Source organism: Ctenocephalides felis, unplaced genomic scaffold, assembly GCF_003426905.1.
Source record: "Ctenocephalides felis isolate EL2017-DRISC unplaced genomic scaffold, ASM342690v1 CF-g0.4_SCAFFOLD_03571, whole genome shotgun sequence".
NCBI classification, from domain to species: Eukaryota; Metazoa; Arthropoda; class Insecta; order Siphonaptera; family Pulicidae; genus Ctenocephalides; species Ctenocephalides felis.
The window spans coordinates 36,214,651-36,231,898 of record NW_020539725.1 but is presented as its reverse complement, the minus strand read 5'-3'; positions in this window follow the sequence as shown (position 1 = coordinate 36,231,898).

Here is a 17,248-nt window from a genome sequence, read left to right as displayed (position 1 = left end):
ATTCTAACATTGAGAATACGTGCCAAATCCATACAATATATGAATTTTATCGAAACGTAAATATATAAATTAGGGTAAATAAATTAAATGAATATGAAGGTTGTGGCAATAATCAAATAATCGTAAAATAAATATAAACATTACCAGAGCAAACTTTCATTTAATTAATTGAAATTTAATTAACAACTAAAACAAAAATTAATATATGTGTATCTTTCATATTAAAAGGAATCTAAACAGTGAAAATAATATTTTCCTCGTAACATTCTTAATAAAATGTTGCATTGCATATTTCAAGCAAAGATATTAAATGAGTTTAATGAAAATTCTCAAGCTAAGTGTTATATTCAAGAATACTGTAGCTGCAAGCAGAATCCAGACAGACAGATTACCTGCGTTCACATAACGCGAACTACGAACATATACCTGGGGCGCACTGATAAGACTCCGCCGAGTCTCTCCTAATAAAAGCACGAGGCGGACGCGAGGTTCAACAACGTACGCGCTAATGTCACATCTATACGAACAGAACCGAATTTAATAATACACGTACAGTTTCTTATTCGAAACTAGTTTGAATACTCGATTTACTCTATTTCGCAAGTACCTACATTACTTCTCAAACATTCATTTTACTGAAACTTTGCCTAAACTAGTGGGGTGCATGGCATTGTGCCTTATGGCAAATTACTAGAACTTCCCGTACCGTAATTAAAAATCTTGGTACGGAACCCAAAAAAAAATTATACAAATTGTGTACACATTATTGAAATCTCTATAAAATATCTGATAATTTGATATACATATGTCCAATAAACATTTTTGAACTGCCTTCCCAAAAATTTAATCAGTTTTTCATATTGTCAATATAAGTAAAATGTTTTTTGAATGATTAAAATTGGACGCTCCGTTCCTTTAAAAACTGAGTTACCGTTTTCGGCACTTTTTGCTCCGTGTCTTCGAAACACCTAGACCTGATTTTGCCAAAAACTAATCAGCACGTCTTCTTATCAATACGAATCGAATGTTTTTGAATTATCCAAATCGGTTGATCAGTGTTCCCGAAATCGTCAACAAAAATTTGTATCCGCACGCACACATACATCCATTTTTTCTAAGGTATGCCAAAATATTCAGAAACTAACACGTGAAGATATATAAACATTTTCATTTTCGATTTTTTGCGATTACTATAACTTACCCCACGGAAAGTTAATAATAAATTAAGTATATGTGATATTTTGATTTGAGGCAAATTGCATAAATTTCCCGATATGTAAATCAGTAAAACTAAATCAATACAAATTCAGAACTAGCTATTTAGATAAAATTTCCAAGTGTTCATTTAAAAATAATGTTCTCAGTTTCAATGAAAACTCATCAATGCGATTTCCAATTGATATGTTTCAGGTTCTTATTATATGTAATTAGTAGTGCACAAATACGGGCTTGTATGTCCTAAAAACATGGCTTACTATTTAACACTTAGATTTTAATTATAGAATTTTTATTATTCAACCACTTTTTAAAAAACTATAATAAAAAAATAGACTATCAACTCGTCAGTTAATATCCGGCCGATCTTTACCTGAAATCAATCACTACGATTTCCAACAAAAAGTTTTTTATTATCAACATCGGTTCAAGATTTTTGACAAAACCATGGGCAAAATTGCCACTATTTTGCCCATTATGCTAGAAAAAATGGCCTTACTGGAGAATGAAATAAAAAATAGGTTCTTATTGAATTACTTAAAACTGCTTTTTACATTTCTGAAATCGGTTCGGCAGTTTCAGGATAATGCCGACAAAAAGTCAAAAACCGTTTCACTCGACATTAGTATAAAACGATTCAGAATGAGTTGAAATGTCGAGAAAACATAAAATTAGCAAATCGGATATGTTGGCAAAAACAATTTTGTTCTTCGGAAAGTTAACTAGGATAGAAACTACTTCTACCTTTTTTTTAATTTGCAAATTTTTTTACATAATTCTCGATTAATGTTTTCCGGATATTGAAATAAAATAAGCATATAAAAGCTTAGAAATATATACTCCGAATTTATATGATCGTATATTTAAATTAAATTTATTTACAATGATAAAATATCATAACGTTAGAATGATATCAATACTTTTGAAAAAGAACTCAATTCAATAATTTAAACTATAACGTTGCTCTTATCTCATTAAACAAATTTTCCACAAAACTTCTAGAGAATGAGTAATTCACTACATTTTATTTCTTGTAACATGGGTTTAGACTTTATCGAATTACGTGCCGCATGTGTCCTACTATTACACAGAAATTCAGACTAAAATTTGTTTTCGAAAATTGATCGAGTTTGTCGGCTTTGTTAAGACATGGAAGTTTACGCTCGGCGACTTTTCCGTGAGAAATTTTACCAGGTTTTTTCCACACTGTGCGAGTCATAAAGTTCATCGGGCGTTTCTTGCAAGGGATCCGAAAAACTTTCTATTGAGACTGTTCGCTAACAATACATGATTTAGACGAAACACGGGCCTAAGAAGATTTCATGCCTGCGGGCTTTCATCAATTTTGTACACGGGACGAAAATCGGCTTTCGACTTATTAAAAGCTAAAACATGCGAAAGTAACAAATATCTGGATATTTTGAGTAAGGCTTAAATCATAGAATTTGTGAATTATAGTGATAAATATAGAAAAGATGCGATCAAGTATATAGAGTCATTATGAAACTTCTTCAACTTGAAGAATCTTCAAAGTATCTGTTTTTTTTTTTTTGTATTCGCTTATTAAAATCGAAAATGCGTAAACAAATGTGTTTAATATGTTTATACTACATCTATGATAAAAAAATAAAAACTCCTATTTACGTATGTAGATAAAAGTCAATAAAAGAGGGAAAACTAATGTTTAAAAAATTATATTCGCCTATTAGTTTTCATTAAGTTACATATTTATTTCAATCTGAATATTAACTTTCATTTCAAAACCCATAAAATTATCATTGAATCAATAAATGTTATCATTGAATAAAAAAAGCAAATAGAAAATCTTAAAATAAATTACTTTCGAATTCCTTCTTCATACATAATCCGTTTATATAAAATAAATCTATCAGAACAAAATAAATTGGTTTACAGTTATAAATTACAAATTCAATTTTGAAGGAAATCTCATTTTTCCTTGACGAGCTCAGTACGTAATCATATACGTTTGATACTTGATATAGAGCATGAAAACCGTATTCGTAGAACTTTCGACGGAGAATATTTTATATATATGAAGACATAAAACTTTAATGGAATTGCCAATCATCTATTTTTACAAGGATAGGAAAAATTACATTTTGAAAACATTTATTTGTTTATTGGATTCGATTCATAATATTCCTTGACAAACAGCGTAATAGTTTCATTTAATTATTGTTGTCGAATGCAACTATATATGTAAGTGCATATATATATATATATATATATATATATATATATATATATATATATATAATATATTATAATTATTCAGTGTTTTGTTGTAAAATTTATAGTTGTTTACGAGTATAGGTCTTGAAATTATATTATAATGTGTTCCGAATTATCATCGTGCGAAGCGACCAGTAACAATGCATGGATATGAAACATAAATTATTTGCATTTCTAAATGTGCAAAGTTATCTATCTATCTTACTTTATTTATATTTTATTAAACTTTACATTATTGACACATAGTAAATATATAGATGATAATACATAAATCAATTGTATTTTTATTATAAAAATAATTAATTGATAGATAAAATTAATTTTAATAATAATTTTCGCATCAGAAATAGATTCTAGAAATATAAATACTCCAGCTGATAAAAATACGGTGGAGCGATCTTGTACATTTATGATTATATAACATATGTTGTACATCGATATAATTGTAATACAATATAATTGATATTTGAGCGTTTCATATTTCAGTTTTTAATATTTATTACATTCAGAAAATAGGTTTATAAATATATATATATAAAATTGATTTATTTAAAGTTCTGTAGACTAGCGACAAAAATTGAAAGTTTTTTTGTGGGGAAAGGTTTTTGTCAATAGTATTTCCTATTTCTTCCAGCGGTAGTGATGAGTATTGACACATTTCTCAACTATATTCGATATTCAAGCTAAAAGCGTCATATTCAATTCTATCAGTGGAAGCTCCATGAAAAACTGCAAATGAGACATGACTCGCGGAACCGCGTGTGAAGCTCCCGCTATGAATCAATGAGCGAATGAAATTTCATGGCTGATTGTGAGGATTTGACTGTCACGGCGGCAGCGGATATATATTCGCGATATGCAAATAAGGTCGTTCATCGTGATTTTATTTCGTGGCACTCGATTAGCCAAAGAGCTACGGCCATTTGAAGAGATACATTTATGCCACATTTCAAAATTTCTATTCAAATTTCATGTATTTTCAAATTACAGAATTTTGTGAAAGAACCAATAAATATTGAGTACTATATTTTTCTAGCATTTGAAAATATGAGTATATAGGTTCTTTATAATAGTTCAAAATAACTAAACATTATAGCGTATCACTTTGTCTATGTTAAGCGAGAAATATATTATATATAAACATAAGTCTATTTTATTTAATATCAATTTAAGTTTAATTTAATTTTAATTTTATTAATATCAACCTAAAAATAGTTTTGTGTACACAAATATGTGGAAGTCGGAACATACTGAACATACTGAAAATTTTAAATAAATGATAATCTGATTTTTACTATATTTTCAAATAAAATAAGAAAATATCAGCCCTTTCACTAAAAACGACTTCGGCCTTAGAATGAATTACACGTTATTGCGTTGAATTCGTCGGTTTAATACGTGCGTCTAAAACGCGGCCCATTATTCAAGACCGAGTCAAAGTACGTCATAAATTTCTCAAAGGGCTCACATGTTTTTGTTCACCTTCCATTCAAATTATATCAATAGCAATTGTCAGTCTTTGATGCCTCAAGATTTTTAATAAAATGCTAATTCGGAATATCTTTATATTCCTAGTTCCTACTTACTTAAAATTGATTTTGTTTTATGACCTGAAATAATTAAGTGTTACTTAACCCGCAGTTCTATATGCTATTAAATGAGTTGAATTATTTATTTAAATATTCAAAATTAACTTTAAATTTAAAGAGTAGAATAGTTTTACTTGTTTAGTTTCACTTGTCCATTCCAGCATGTTATAAAAATTGCCTAATAAACAAAATATATTTATTAACTTTGAATTTGTACAAATATATCAAGCATAAAATTGATTTAAATCATTTTTGTATATCAATCATATTATTATAGACTATGAAGAATTTTTTGTAAAATTTTATGAGTTCAGATTTTTAATAAAAAATAAGAATTTGTAACGTAAGTAGGCTATTTAAATTTTTGAGTATTGAGTATAGTATAAGCATGGTTGCTTGTTTAATTTTTGTGTATATGTTATTAAACACACATTTGTGTTGTTTTAACTATGCTTATGATTTCAATTAATTTTGGTAACATATTTTTACAATTAATGTAACTGTTTACTGTAAATATATTTTATACTTCAATTTAAACTTTGCAGGTTTCCCCATGGGTACACCTCTACAAATATTATTCCACTGTTAGTTTCAAAATGATAAACATCCATTAATTCAAATTCATAGTAATCATTACATGTATCTGCAATAATATATGCTCTGTTGTAACATCATACACATCACAAATCAAGCACAATCAGACGTAACGCGTATATTGAATTTCTCCACGTGCAAAGGCCAAATTTGATTAATATGATTCCAATTTAACGCCATATATGTGATCTGTTTGCGTTTCATTTGAATCTGCATTGCTGTTTACTGAGTACGTCTGTTAAGTTTAAATTAACGGTGAATTGGAACAGATTTTACAGTCATAATAATGATTTAATGACTATTGCAATATTGTAAACATTTTATTATGAACTGGCATCGATAAACCATTACATATAAATTTGTGTACTTTATGATTTGAATAAATAGTATTATAAACAATGTCAATAAGCTTATTATTGACAATAATAGTAGAATAATGCACATTATTATGCAAATGATAAATTTTCTCTATACTCTTCACACAATATGTTTAATTTAAACTTTCCTAAACTAAGTATGATTTAATATCTATTATAGCAATGCGTTTAATTATTTTTGAATACTTTTATATTTTCTATTAAAATCATCAAAACTTAGCTTCTAGATCAAAACTTAGCTTAATAATTTATTTCACGATATGTAAATTTAAATCATATCATACATTTTTTGAAGGTTAATTGCTGTTATAAATAAGGTAAAGTAATAAAACAAATAAAATAATTTCAAATTTTCCATTTCTATCAATCTCTAATCAATTCAAAGCTAGTAAATTTATTATACATTTTTTAGGTAATTGTGTAATTTTATATTGTGTCGCACATAATAGTAATTAAGGAAAATGCATGGCATAGACGTGAAATTTTGAAAAAGAAATATGAAAATAGTTATGTAAATAAGTTTGGGATTTTTTCAGGAAAAGATACTGTTTTTAATATGTTGATTTGCAATATTTTCATTGTTAATTAAATGAATATTTTCTAAGAATTTCAAATATCCGCATCGCAAACGAAATACCTTGAATTCTGTTTAATTACAGACAGACTAAAATTTGAAGTCAGAAATTCCTCGACGGTTTAAAGTTACGTTGCATTCGGAAGGGTTTTCGCTTAGAGTAAGTTAATTTAACGACCGCGAGGAATCTTTTGAGAGAATATTGAACGCTCTTGAATACCTACAAATGCCGAATATAATAAACTTAATTAAATGTAATAAGTCTGCTATTTCTCATTATGAATTACGGAGAGAATTCAAATATATTTTGAAATTATATCATAAATGAACTCTAAACAATATTATTTACGCTTTGCTTCTGATACGAAAATTTAATGAATAATATATAAACTGTTAGAATTAAAAATTATAAATTATAATTAATTTACTTTTTTATTATTTACATATTTGGTTTTGTTGGTTCTTTTTACCCCAACAACATGTAAGCTTCAATAGAGGTAATTTAAAAACAACTCTAAAAAAATAACTATGTATATACCTTATAAAACAATTTGATAATGTATAGGTTCTGATAAATTATATTCCAGTATCAAAAACTTAACAGAAGTGCTCATAGCCTGAAAAACTAACAAGAAAAAAAAATTATCACTAAAAATTGACAAAGTGGCCAAGATAGCAAGGTCGCGCTTCATGGCTCTTTTACACTGTACTTTAAAATGACATAGTTAAAAAAACTGTAGTTTTCTTATTTTTGCGATAATTGTCGTATATCTAGTTTAATTGTCACACGTTTTAACCTCGGACAAATACATTGAATAAATATAGTATAAGAAGCATTAAAAAACCAATGATACATTACTAGGAAAACCAAGATTTTTTGCTCAAACGTTTAACAATTTTTATATTCTATAGCAAATGAAGTAATATATAAAATATTCATGCAGAGCAGTTTCATCCAAATAAATTGTATGCTATACATCATTATACGAGAATTTGTAATAATTATATAAAAAGTAATCACTCGTATAAATGATTAGTAAATGTTATGCGCCGTACCATAGTTTTTTGCTTTGTTTGTGTAAATAATATATCATATATTTCAATAAATCCATCAATCAGGAACAAAAAGACAATATTAATAAAATCCTTTCAGATACATAATTGTAAGAGACTAATTCTCCGGTAAAATAGACCGTAGCATAGCGTTGTTATGGCAACCCTATTTTCCGCTAATTTGTTGGTACTAAAAACTGACAAAATTCTATGTTTTTGGTGCGTGATCAGGCGTTTTACACACGAAATCTAACTTCACGCATGTGGTATTATGACACATCATAAAGATGCAGTTATGCTAACTTTTTTGTGGTGTTTGTGCGTGTTCTAAGTTATGTTTTATACCTAAAACGCTTAACTGAACAGCAAATACATAGCATGTGGACAGTTTTTAGCACCAAAAAAGCAGTGCAACAAAGCGTACCCATAAAAGCTTTGTTACGGTCTATTTTAACGGAAAATTAGCCCCTAAAGCTAAATTTTATCCTGTTCATTTTACTCATGAAAAGATCTAGCAATATTATTATAGCTAATCCCCAACGTCCTCACAATGTTTTCTTTTACCGCAAAATCTAAATAGTGATGAATATAATATGAAGTGGCTGAATATAACGATGGCTCTCGTGTAACTGTTGAGAAGCGCCGACGACGTCGCAATCGCAAAACCAGTCGTAGCCGTTTGATGAGGAAGCTTTCAACTTGTTTCGTATTCACAAACGAAATGTCAGTCAGGCAAGCGGGCGTACGTGAGTGTTTGAGGGATTCGCCTCAGTTTACTTTAAACGCGGAGTTTACTCAACTTAACAATATGTCATGGTTGCGTGTATCACTGGAACACAGAAATTCTTCATTACATTTTTTTTTCATTGTTGGTATAAAAGAATAAAAACGAGGATAAGAAACGGATGCAATTTTGCCATATATAGGATGCATAAACTTCAACACATATCATTTATTGTTGTTGATTCGCAATGACGTATAGTTTTTGGGTAGGTAGGTAGAGAATAACCATGCGGATGGATAAAAGATATAATAGAAAGTGAGTCAAAATCTTCTTCTATCAAGGATATACCTAATTAATTAAATTTTATGTAATTTATTCTTTGCCTACTAAATTGTATTAGAGTTGCAAGGCATTGTACTTCCCGCACAGTAATTTGCAAAATAAAAATAATCAATCATCAATAAAAATTTATCAATGAGAAATAACAATTGCTTTAAATAATTTAAAATATTTATTATAAATACTGTAGATTTTATCATCATATTTTATAAATCTAGTATAATATAAGTGCTTATATTTGGGCGACGACCTTTATCTATGTTCACCTATAAGATCTAAAACATGAACATACATTGTCGACATACGCAATATGGATCACTTTAAGGCGCCGTTTTTTCAAAACTGCTATTTTTTGCGCTTTTTTTGCTTTGTATCTCCAAAACCCCTTGGCCTGCGTTCGCAAAATTTAATTACTTATTCACTATATTAATACTAAATAATGCATTTTCTGAAGATCTATTATTAACCAAAGTTATTTATGTACAAATGGACTTTGCGTTTATTATTTATAATCAGCATGAACTATAAATTATCACCAACAGTAATAATTCAAAAAAAGATGAAGTAGAAGATGGGATATAAATTTAAGTACTTTCTACTGAAATGGACATAGCAATAATTTCCAAGATTCTTGAGGGTGTTTATGTCATAATAATTGTAAGTTATTATCATTATCAGACTAAGTGTTCCAAAAGGAATTTGAACATTATGTGTTTGCGCTAAACACCTAATTCCATTAATTCATTAATTGTTAATAACCCAATCAAAATTAATTTTTATTTCAAAAAAAAAGTTGTAACAGCATTTCAAAAAATACAATATTTTTATTATTATTGGTCCTTAATATTCTCTTAGTTTTTAAATATATATTTTATTTATATATTTTTATTTACAAATCTATTTATATCCCTTATGCCAGATGTCACATTTCAAAGTAACACATAATGTTCTTCAAATATTGTATATATTCTTCTGATATTTCGGTTACCAATGATATTCCTTGCAAGTTGTTACCAAATCACCCAATTTATTTTCAGAGCGCGAGCGTACATAATAATAATATTAATAAAATGTCTTGAACGAAAACACAAAATATTCACTCAATAAAATACTAACACAGATTTCGAATAAAATTCATTTTGTAAAAGTCTTCTCACGTAAAATATGTATTTATGAACAGGCCTACACATAAGGCTCTTTAGAATGTAAATTCGGTAAAAAAATATAAATGTTGAAATATGAAATTATGAATTGAATATGACAATTTTCTTTGGAAAGTGTACTGGTTGTAATTTTTATATAATGATAAATCTTTATTGAGTATGCCTATTGCCGTTATAATATGTAACTAAAGTAATGTAAATAATATTTACATAATATATTTTTTATTATATAAAAAAATAAAATGGATGAATGAAATTAATGTATTAACAACTTTTAACTAAAGAAAATTAATCGTACATTGCTGATGGTCGTAAAAATGTGAGAAAAAAATATTTTAATATAATAAATCTTCTTTGTAAAAAAAATGCACCTCATTAGCAGAATACTATAAGTTGATCATTTTTTGAAAAATGTAATGTGCTAGTTCTAGTTCTATAAAACCATATAGATACGTAAAAACCATAACTACAAATAGCTGTCTTTCACAATTAAATCGACGGTTTGATATAAATCTCCGCACAGATTTTTACTAATTACGACTAATTTTTGACTATTTTTATGAGTTATTGATTGCTATTATAATATTCATTTTATTTATATACCATAATTTTATATACACAAACGCTATTTTATGTTTACCCATGTTAATTTTGAAATATTAATTTCAAGAAAAAACTTGATTGCACGTAACTCCAAACTAATAAATATACTTGGTGTAAGAGGAATTTTATTGTAGGGAAAACTTTTTGCTATGTGTAAATAATCTACTTAAGAGGAATTGAGATTTAGCAACTTTTAGCAGAAGATAGAGGATTAACATTTTGAAACGGGCCATTATTCCACATGTTGGTGAATTTTTATAATTAAACAATTTTTCGTAGGCCTATAACTTTTTAATTAAACACAAAACACTGATAGATTTTTTTAATAACAACGCCAATTAAGAAAAAAAAACACTCAGTAATTGTAGAGGCACTCAAAAACGTAGTACACAGTCCATATATTACTGTATAAATCCGATTAGCGTATAAATAAACAAATAAATACAAAATATAAAGATTGCTGGGTTAAATTACGATTAAATTCTTTCATATATGAACAAACGTATTATTGCAAAGTACCATATGTTCATACAAAAAAGTAAAATAAGACAAAAATGCTTACCTACTGTTTGTGTGCTATATATAAAAGCATATCAACTAAAAAACTATTGCGCGCCTAGTGGAAACCAAAATCCTAATTATATTCTCTGTGAGTAGAGAAAGAATTTTTCTCAACATATGATATTTTCTAGTAAAGTATGTGTGCACACGACCTGATTTTCTGTGACTATGGACAACTCTGAACGCAGACGCGTATTTCATCACGTAAATTTACATTACCATTATGTTTGTCGAGGACTAGATATTATCCCTCGGTGGCGGAGTAAATATGGACAGGTAATTAATTAAAATTTCTTCGTAAGCGTTTCGCTCCCGTTACGCAACGGTTACCGTCACCAGTCTGTCAACACGAACGAATGTTTCGTATATTTTCGGCAAATGGTTATTTAGATACGTAAAGTTTTCTTGTTATAAATTCATAGTATACAATTTGCAGTAAAACTTACTTAGTCTTTGACTTACGGTCTTAGGTCAGATAAAATTGCAAATGTAGTCTCTTATCGACAGATTTGGCTATGATAGCTCTAGTTTTCGTTGAATTCAAATATACTATTTAGAATGAATTATTAAAGTAAAAAGTAATCAATAGTAATATATATGATATTTACATCAATCAGCAATTCTCATATTTCATTTGCGCATTTCCATCACGTCTTCAAAGAAAAGAAAAAATATATAAAAAGAAATCAGTTACGCCGGCTAAATGACTTTAATCGGAAACATAATCACCAATTACTGTCTTCTGAAAAAGGTACATGACTGCGCATTTTAAATTCATGCGGCGCAAAATGACCATAAAATGTTTGACTAATGTTCCAAAAGATAACTTAATGATTTCGTAAGGAAACTCAGGCCGACCTCAAATCACTTATTCTCAATCGGTCTGAGAGTTTATTGGTAGAAAATTAAATATTATAATTTGAAAGAAAATTGTAGCTGTTTTGTTTCAAATTGCTTTGATATAGTTATATAAGTATTTTCAAAAATTCCTATATCTATCTACTTATAATCCTGGTTGTTTAAATTTTAATATATAAAATAGTATCTGGGTTGCACTAATAATGTAATTTTTTTATATTAAATATTTGTAGTTGAATTTTTAGTCATTATCCATTACTGGTATATAATGATTTTTCTAATTAATTATCTAATCCACAAAAACTACTGAGAAGATATTTTATTTGAATCTAATATTCATAGTCAATTGTTTTTAATTAATTAATATTTAATCCATTTCTTGATGTAATCTCTGGGAATATTAAGAGAATAGGTTTAAAATTTTTATATTTTAAGCCTTAGTAACTAATATTTATCTGAAAAATTAATTCCAATTTATTATTGGAATAGTATTTTATTTGAAGCAAATTATGCTCCAATGTTTTTATTAAAAAAACTGGGAAACCACCGCTGGCATTAGAAAAATTATTATTGAATATAAAGTGTGAATCTTCGTCTTACTCACGAGTAGAAATTAAAAAAAGTAAATAGGTATACTTCGCACTTTTAAATTGTTTTTTTTTTGAGATCGTCCTTTTAAAAGTAATTCTCAAAGAATTCGTTTGATTAGAAAATTCGTACCATTAACGGACCGAGCCAATTTGACTCAATAAAAATTTGATAACTATATACATATGAAACTATATATTAGTACATATAAGTACGGCGTTAATGTACTTCATCAAATAGTAAAAAATGTTTATAATATTTTTTTTATAATAAACATTTCATTTCAATCGCTTTTAACTTATTTTTTTAGAAAATTTGCATTTCCAAATTGGCTCATTTCAGTAAAAATAGGTATATAATCAACATCCGTAAATCTAGTGTTGATGATATAAAATAATCAGCTACTTATTATTAATATAATTCGAAACAATTGATAAGATTAAACTAATTTGGAACCTTTTGGCAACTGTTCCTCCAACATCGACCTTATTTTCATTAGCTGTTTTCTTGTTGAACGCTAACGGCGCTTCATGCTGCACAGAAATGTCTTATTTATTGCTCTTATCTGTAATTCCATAGAACAAAATGAGAACGCTGGCGCTTCTGAAAGATTCAAAAGTCAAGATTAAAACATGGTTTTGCTTTTGTAACAATATTCAAATAAAACAATAGCTAGACTAGTTCTCGAAATGCTGCATATAAATTAGTTTTTGAATGCACTAATTATAACAATAATGATTATGTGGAATAACAATCCTTGAATAAGTCAGTAATAATATTCAATCTAAATTTCAATATATTTAAACACATATGTAGAACTGAGTTATCAATATCAATATTATCAATAGATTTTTATTAATTTCCCGTAGGGTAAGTTATAGTAATTGCAAAAAAATCGAAAATGAAAATTTTTGCATGTCTTTACTTTTCAAAGGTTCCAGAACATTTTGCCATATCTTAGATATACCATACCAAAAATGGATGTATGTGTGTGTGTGAGTGTGTGTGTATGCTTGGATACAATTTTTCGTACAAACGATTTCGGGCGGACGAATCAACCGACTTGAATGAGTACTAATTTTGATACATTTTTTTGGGTTTCGTACCAAGATTTTTAATTTTTAAAGTTTACTTGAACTGTACGTTTAAACAAATATCAAAATTTTCAGAAAAATGTTTTTTTTTCAAAATTTTCAAAAATATACAATGTTTTATACTTTAAATAAAAATTTTGAATTATTAATTCATTTTAAAAATGTATATACATGTATAATTAATAAGCGTTATTCTGAACGTAAGTAATATATCATCAAATAGATTCGGCATATTAATGTAAACATTCTCAAGTGTCTTATGCAATAAGATCATCGCTATATATAGTATGAGCGATAAAATACATAGTAACTATAATTATCTATTTGAGAATATTTAAAACAATTGTTAATAATCATTGATCAATATTTAATAATTACTGATTTTTTTCTCGAGTATTTAATTGTGTAACGGAAAGTTCCAGCAATTTGCATTAAGGCACGATGCCATGCACCACTAGTTAAATTTAAATGTTATCAGTTTTATTCAGATTCACTCTATTCTTATGAAACATAATGTTATATAACTTATATAATGTTGTTCTTTTAAAATTCATAATGGATTTCCACCCAATAATAAAGGTGATGTTCTATTAGAAATGCATTTTGTAAAATTCCATTTCGACAGCCTCCGATTGAAATTTTGTGTTTATCGAAGCATATTTAATCTAATCAAATCAAAAATATTATGTAAATTAAATATCATGTTAGATTATTTCACACTGAAAAACGATCATAAATCTATTTAAAACATAAATTAACCCACATTAAATAATTATTCGGTAATACTATTTATAGAAATTCAATTATCCTAAAGTAATGGAAATTTTCCATTATCTTGCGTATATGATCAACTAAATCATTTTAAGTCTTTTTTATGACTTGGATATGTATATAATTTCTCTGAAAACTTGATTTCGGAGTATTTTTCATTCAACAACCCCTTACGAGTGCATTTAAATAAAGCAAATATATCGATATTTCAAACAATAAGTCCTTCTGAGCTCTTGGCGTACAATCGAAGCTCGCGACAATCTCTTGAAGCTGATATTCAATAACTGAAATCCTTCTGCAAGTATTTCTGTATAGTTATAAAGTATTTAAACTAGCAGAGAATTTTATGGGAATATTTTGTAAAGTTGAGAAATTGTTATGTTTATTGGAGAATGCGTCGAATTTTGAATGGTGTTTTCAATTTTATATAATGAAATATGTAATATTATAACTATTAAAGTTAAGGTGAACCATGTTAGAAAGTGATAAAAAGATATCTGCATTCTGCATTAAAGATACAAAGTGCAAATAAATTTGAACGAACTTAACGGTAATTTAATAGTTATTAATAAACTAAATTATTTAAATATATTATAACAGTAATACACATTTTTCAAATAATGATTATAAGATTATAGGATAATATTGAACCACATAAATCTTAGAACGTCGCGGGTCTAAACTTTTTTTATAATTAAGTATGGTAGAGCGATGCATGGTCCAATATGACTTTCAGCAATTATGCTGTTTAAACCAAATAAACTATATCACGACAAATTACACGTATCATACAAACAAATATCGAACTATGTTCAGAAAAATTCCCAATTAATTCCTAATTATGAAAATATGTTATTTTGGTAATTTCCGAAAATTTGTCTCCTGTCCCGGTAAAAAGAAACAGCCATCAGAAAACAGATACAAAGACTTATTTTAAATTTTAAAGGAATTTTACGAAATAACTAAGTAATTTAACCAAGAGAAATTAAAGTTTTATTAGCACATTTTTAACTTTTCGAAGGAGAAGTTTATGTTTTCATCAAAAAATCCGATTTGCTAATTTTATGTTTTCCCGACGTTTCAAGCCAATCAAAGAGACCAATTTTGGAAAAAGTATGTGTAGTGTTTGTCTGTATGTGTGTGAACAGACTTTTTGCCGTAAATCGACGTTTTCTCAAAAACGGCTGAACCGATTTTAAAAATTTAAATCCAATCGATGTATCTCGGTGGGGACTATTGTTTGCCAGCTTTGTGCGACGATCGGCCAAGCCGTTTCTTTATAAATAGCAGAAAAGTAAAAAATTAGTTAGTTAGTAAGTTCTTCATGTAACTTGCCTCAAGGCAAAATATCAATACCAACTAGTTTACAAATGTTTATAACCTTGATCCAATATTTTGTGAAAAATATCATCAGCAGAGTTGGAATAACTAGTAATCTATTAATTTTATAAACCTTTGTAAGATTGCTTATTTTTACTTTATTATACTTCTTTATTTATTATTTTCTTATTATTCTACCTTTGTTCTAGCCAGCAGAAATCTACATACATATTTATCCCATCCTAATGTAAGCTTTTATATAAAAAAGCTGTTGAATTTACTTTGAAAATAAAAATATTTTTATAAATAAAGAAATAGAGTATACTTGAAAATTATAATCAGGTATTATAAACGAGTGCAAAACTGAAAAGCTACTAATAAAACAAAATACTTTTGTATAACACATGGCCGTTTATCTTCATGAAAATTAAGATGATGGCTCTCATTACACATTACTTGCCTTTTGCTTTAAAATAGTACCATTAAATAATTGTATACTTAAACTGTTTTTGAGATAATAGCGATGGATCTTTTTACCCGCTTTACTTTGATCCCTACTCTAATTGCATTTTGGTTATTTAACGATGAAATAAAAACGAGAGAGATGAAAGAAAATTTACACATTCAGTATTTCGTTTAACAATATGATGTATAAAATAAGAATTCTTGAGTGTTAATTTGCAGCCAATCGTCGAAATAAAAGAAACAATAAATAAATGACACGGTTGTATGTCATCATTCAGTTTTTTTTTTAATTTTTACAGCATCTAAAAAAATATTTACAAAGTTTAAAAAAGATTAAATTTAAAATATATTATAGATTAAAATATTAAATTAAGCTAAAAAATTTATACATACCACACCAGAAATAGCAGTAACAAAAATTTAAAATGACATAAAGAAAATAAGAAAAAATCTAGTTTTAATTATATAATAAGCATAGCGCATATTTATGAACACAGTTATGAAAAATTACTCTATGAATCCAAAGAACTCTTCTAAAATGGATACATCTTAGTTAGAATTGTGACAAAATTAGTTTCAGACAGAAAGTTTAAACATTACGAAAGTAATAGTTCCACTTCTCTCAAGTATTACGGTCGTTTTGAAAATCGTTATTCTTATGAACCGAAATGCAATAACTAAGTTTTAATTAACGTTTTAATTCAGCGGCAGCCTTGCTTAAACATCAACGTTACTGGACTCGGAAACGTTCGCCTGGCTATAATATGCATTACAGAGTCCCGTGGAACCGTTTCAATTTGCCTTCCGCCGGCTTATAAAATTCACAACATTGCGCAGCCAACTCTTGAACGTAAAGAGTAGCAGACAATTTCCGAAACGAAAACCCGGGCTTTTCTTGACAATAATAAGTCGAGGCTTTTTGATTGAAGCTTACGCGAGCTTTAGTTTATTTTAGGCAATGCTGCACAATCACAATTGAAACTGAGCGGTGTTCTAGATAAAAATAAATGATCATTATCTATATACCACTATAACCAAAACTAGTAGCAAAAGGTAAATTATTCGACAAAGAAAATTCTAACTTAAGTTTTAAATAATAATTAACTT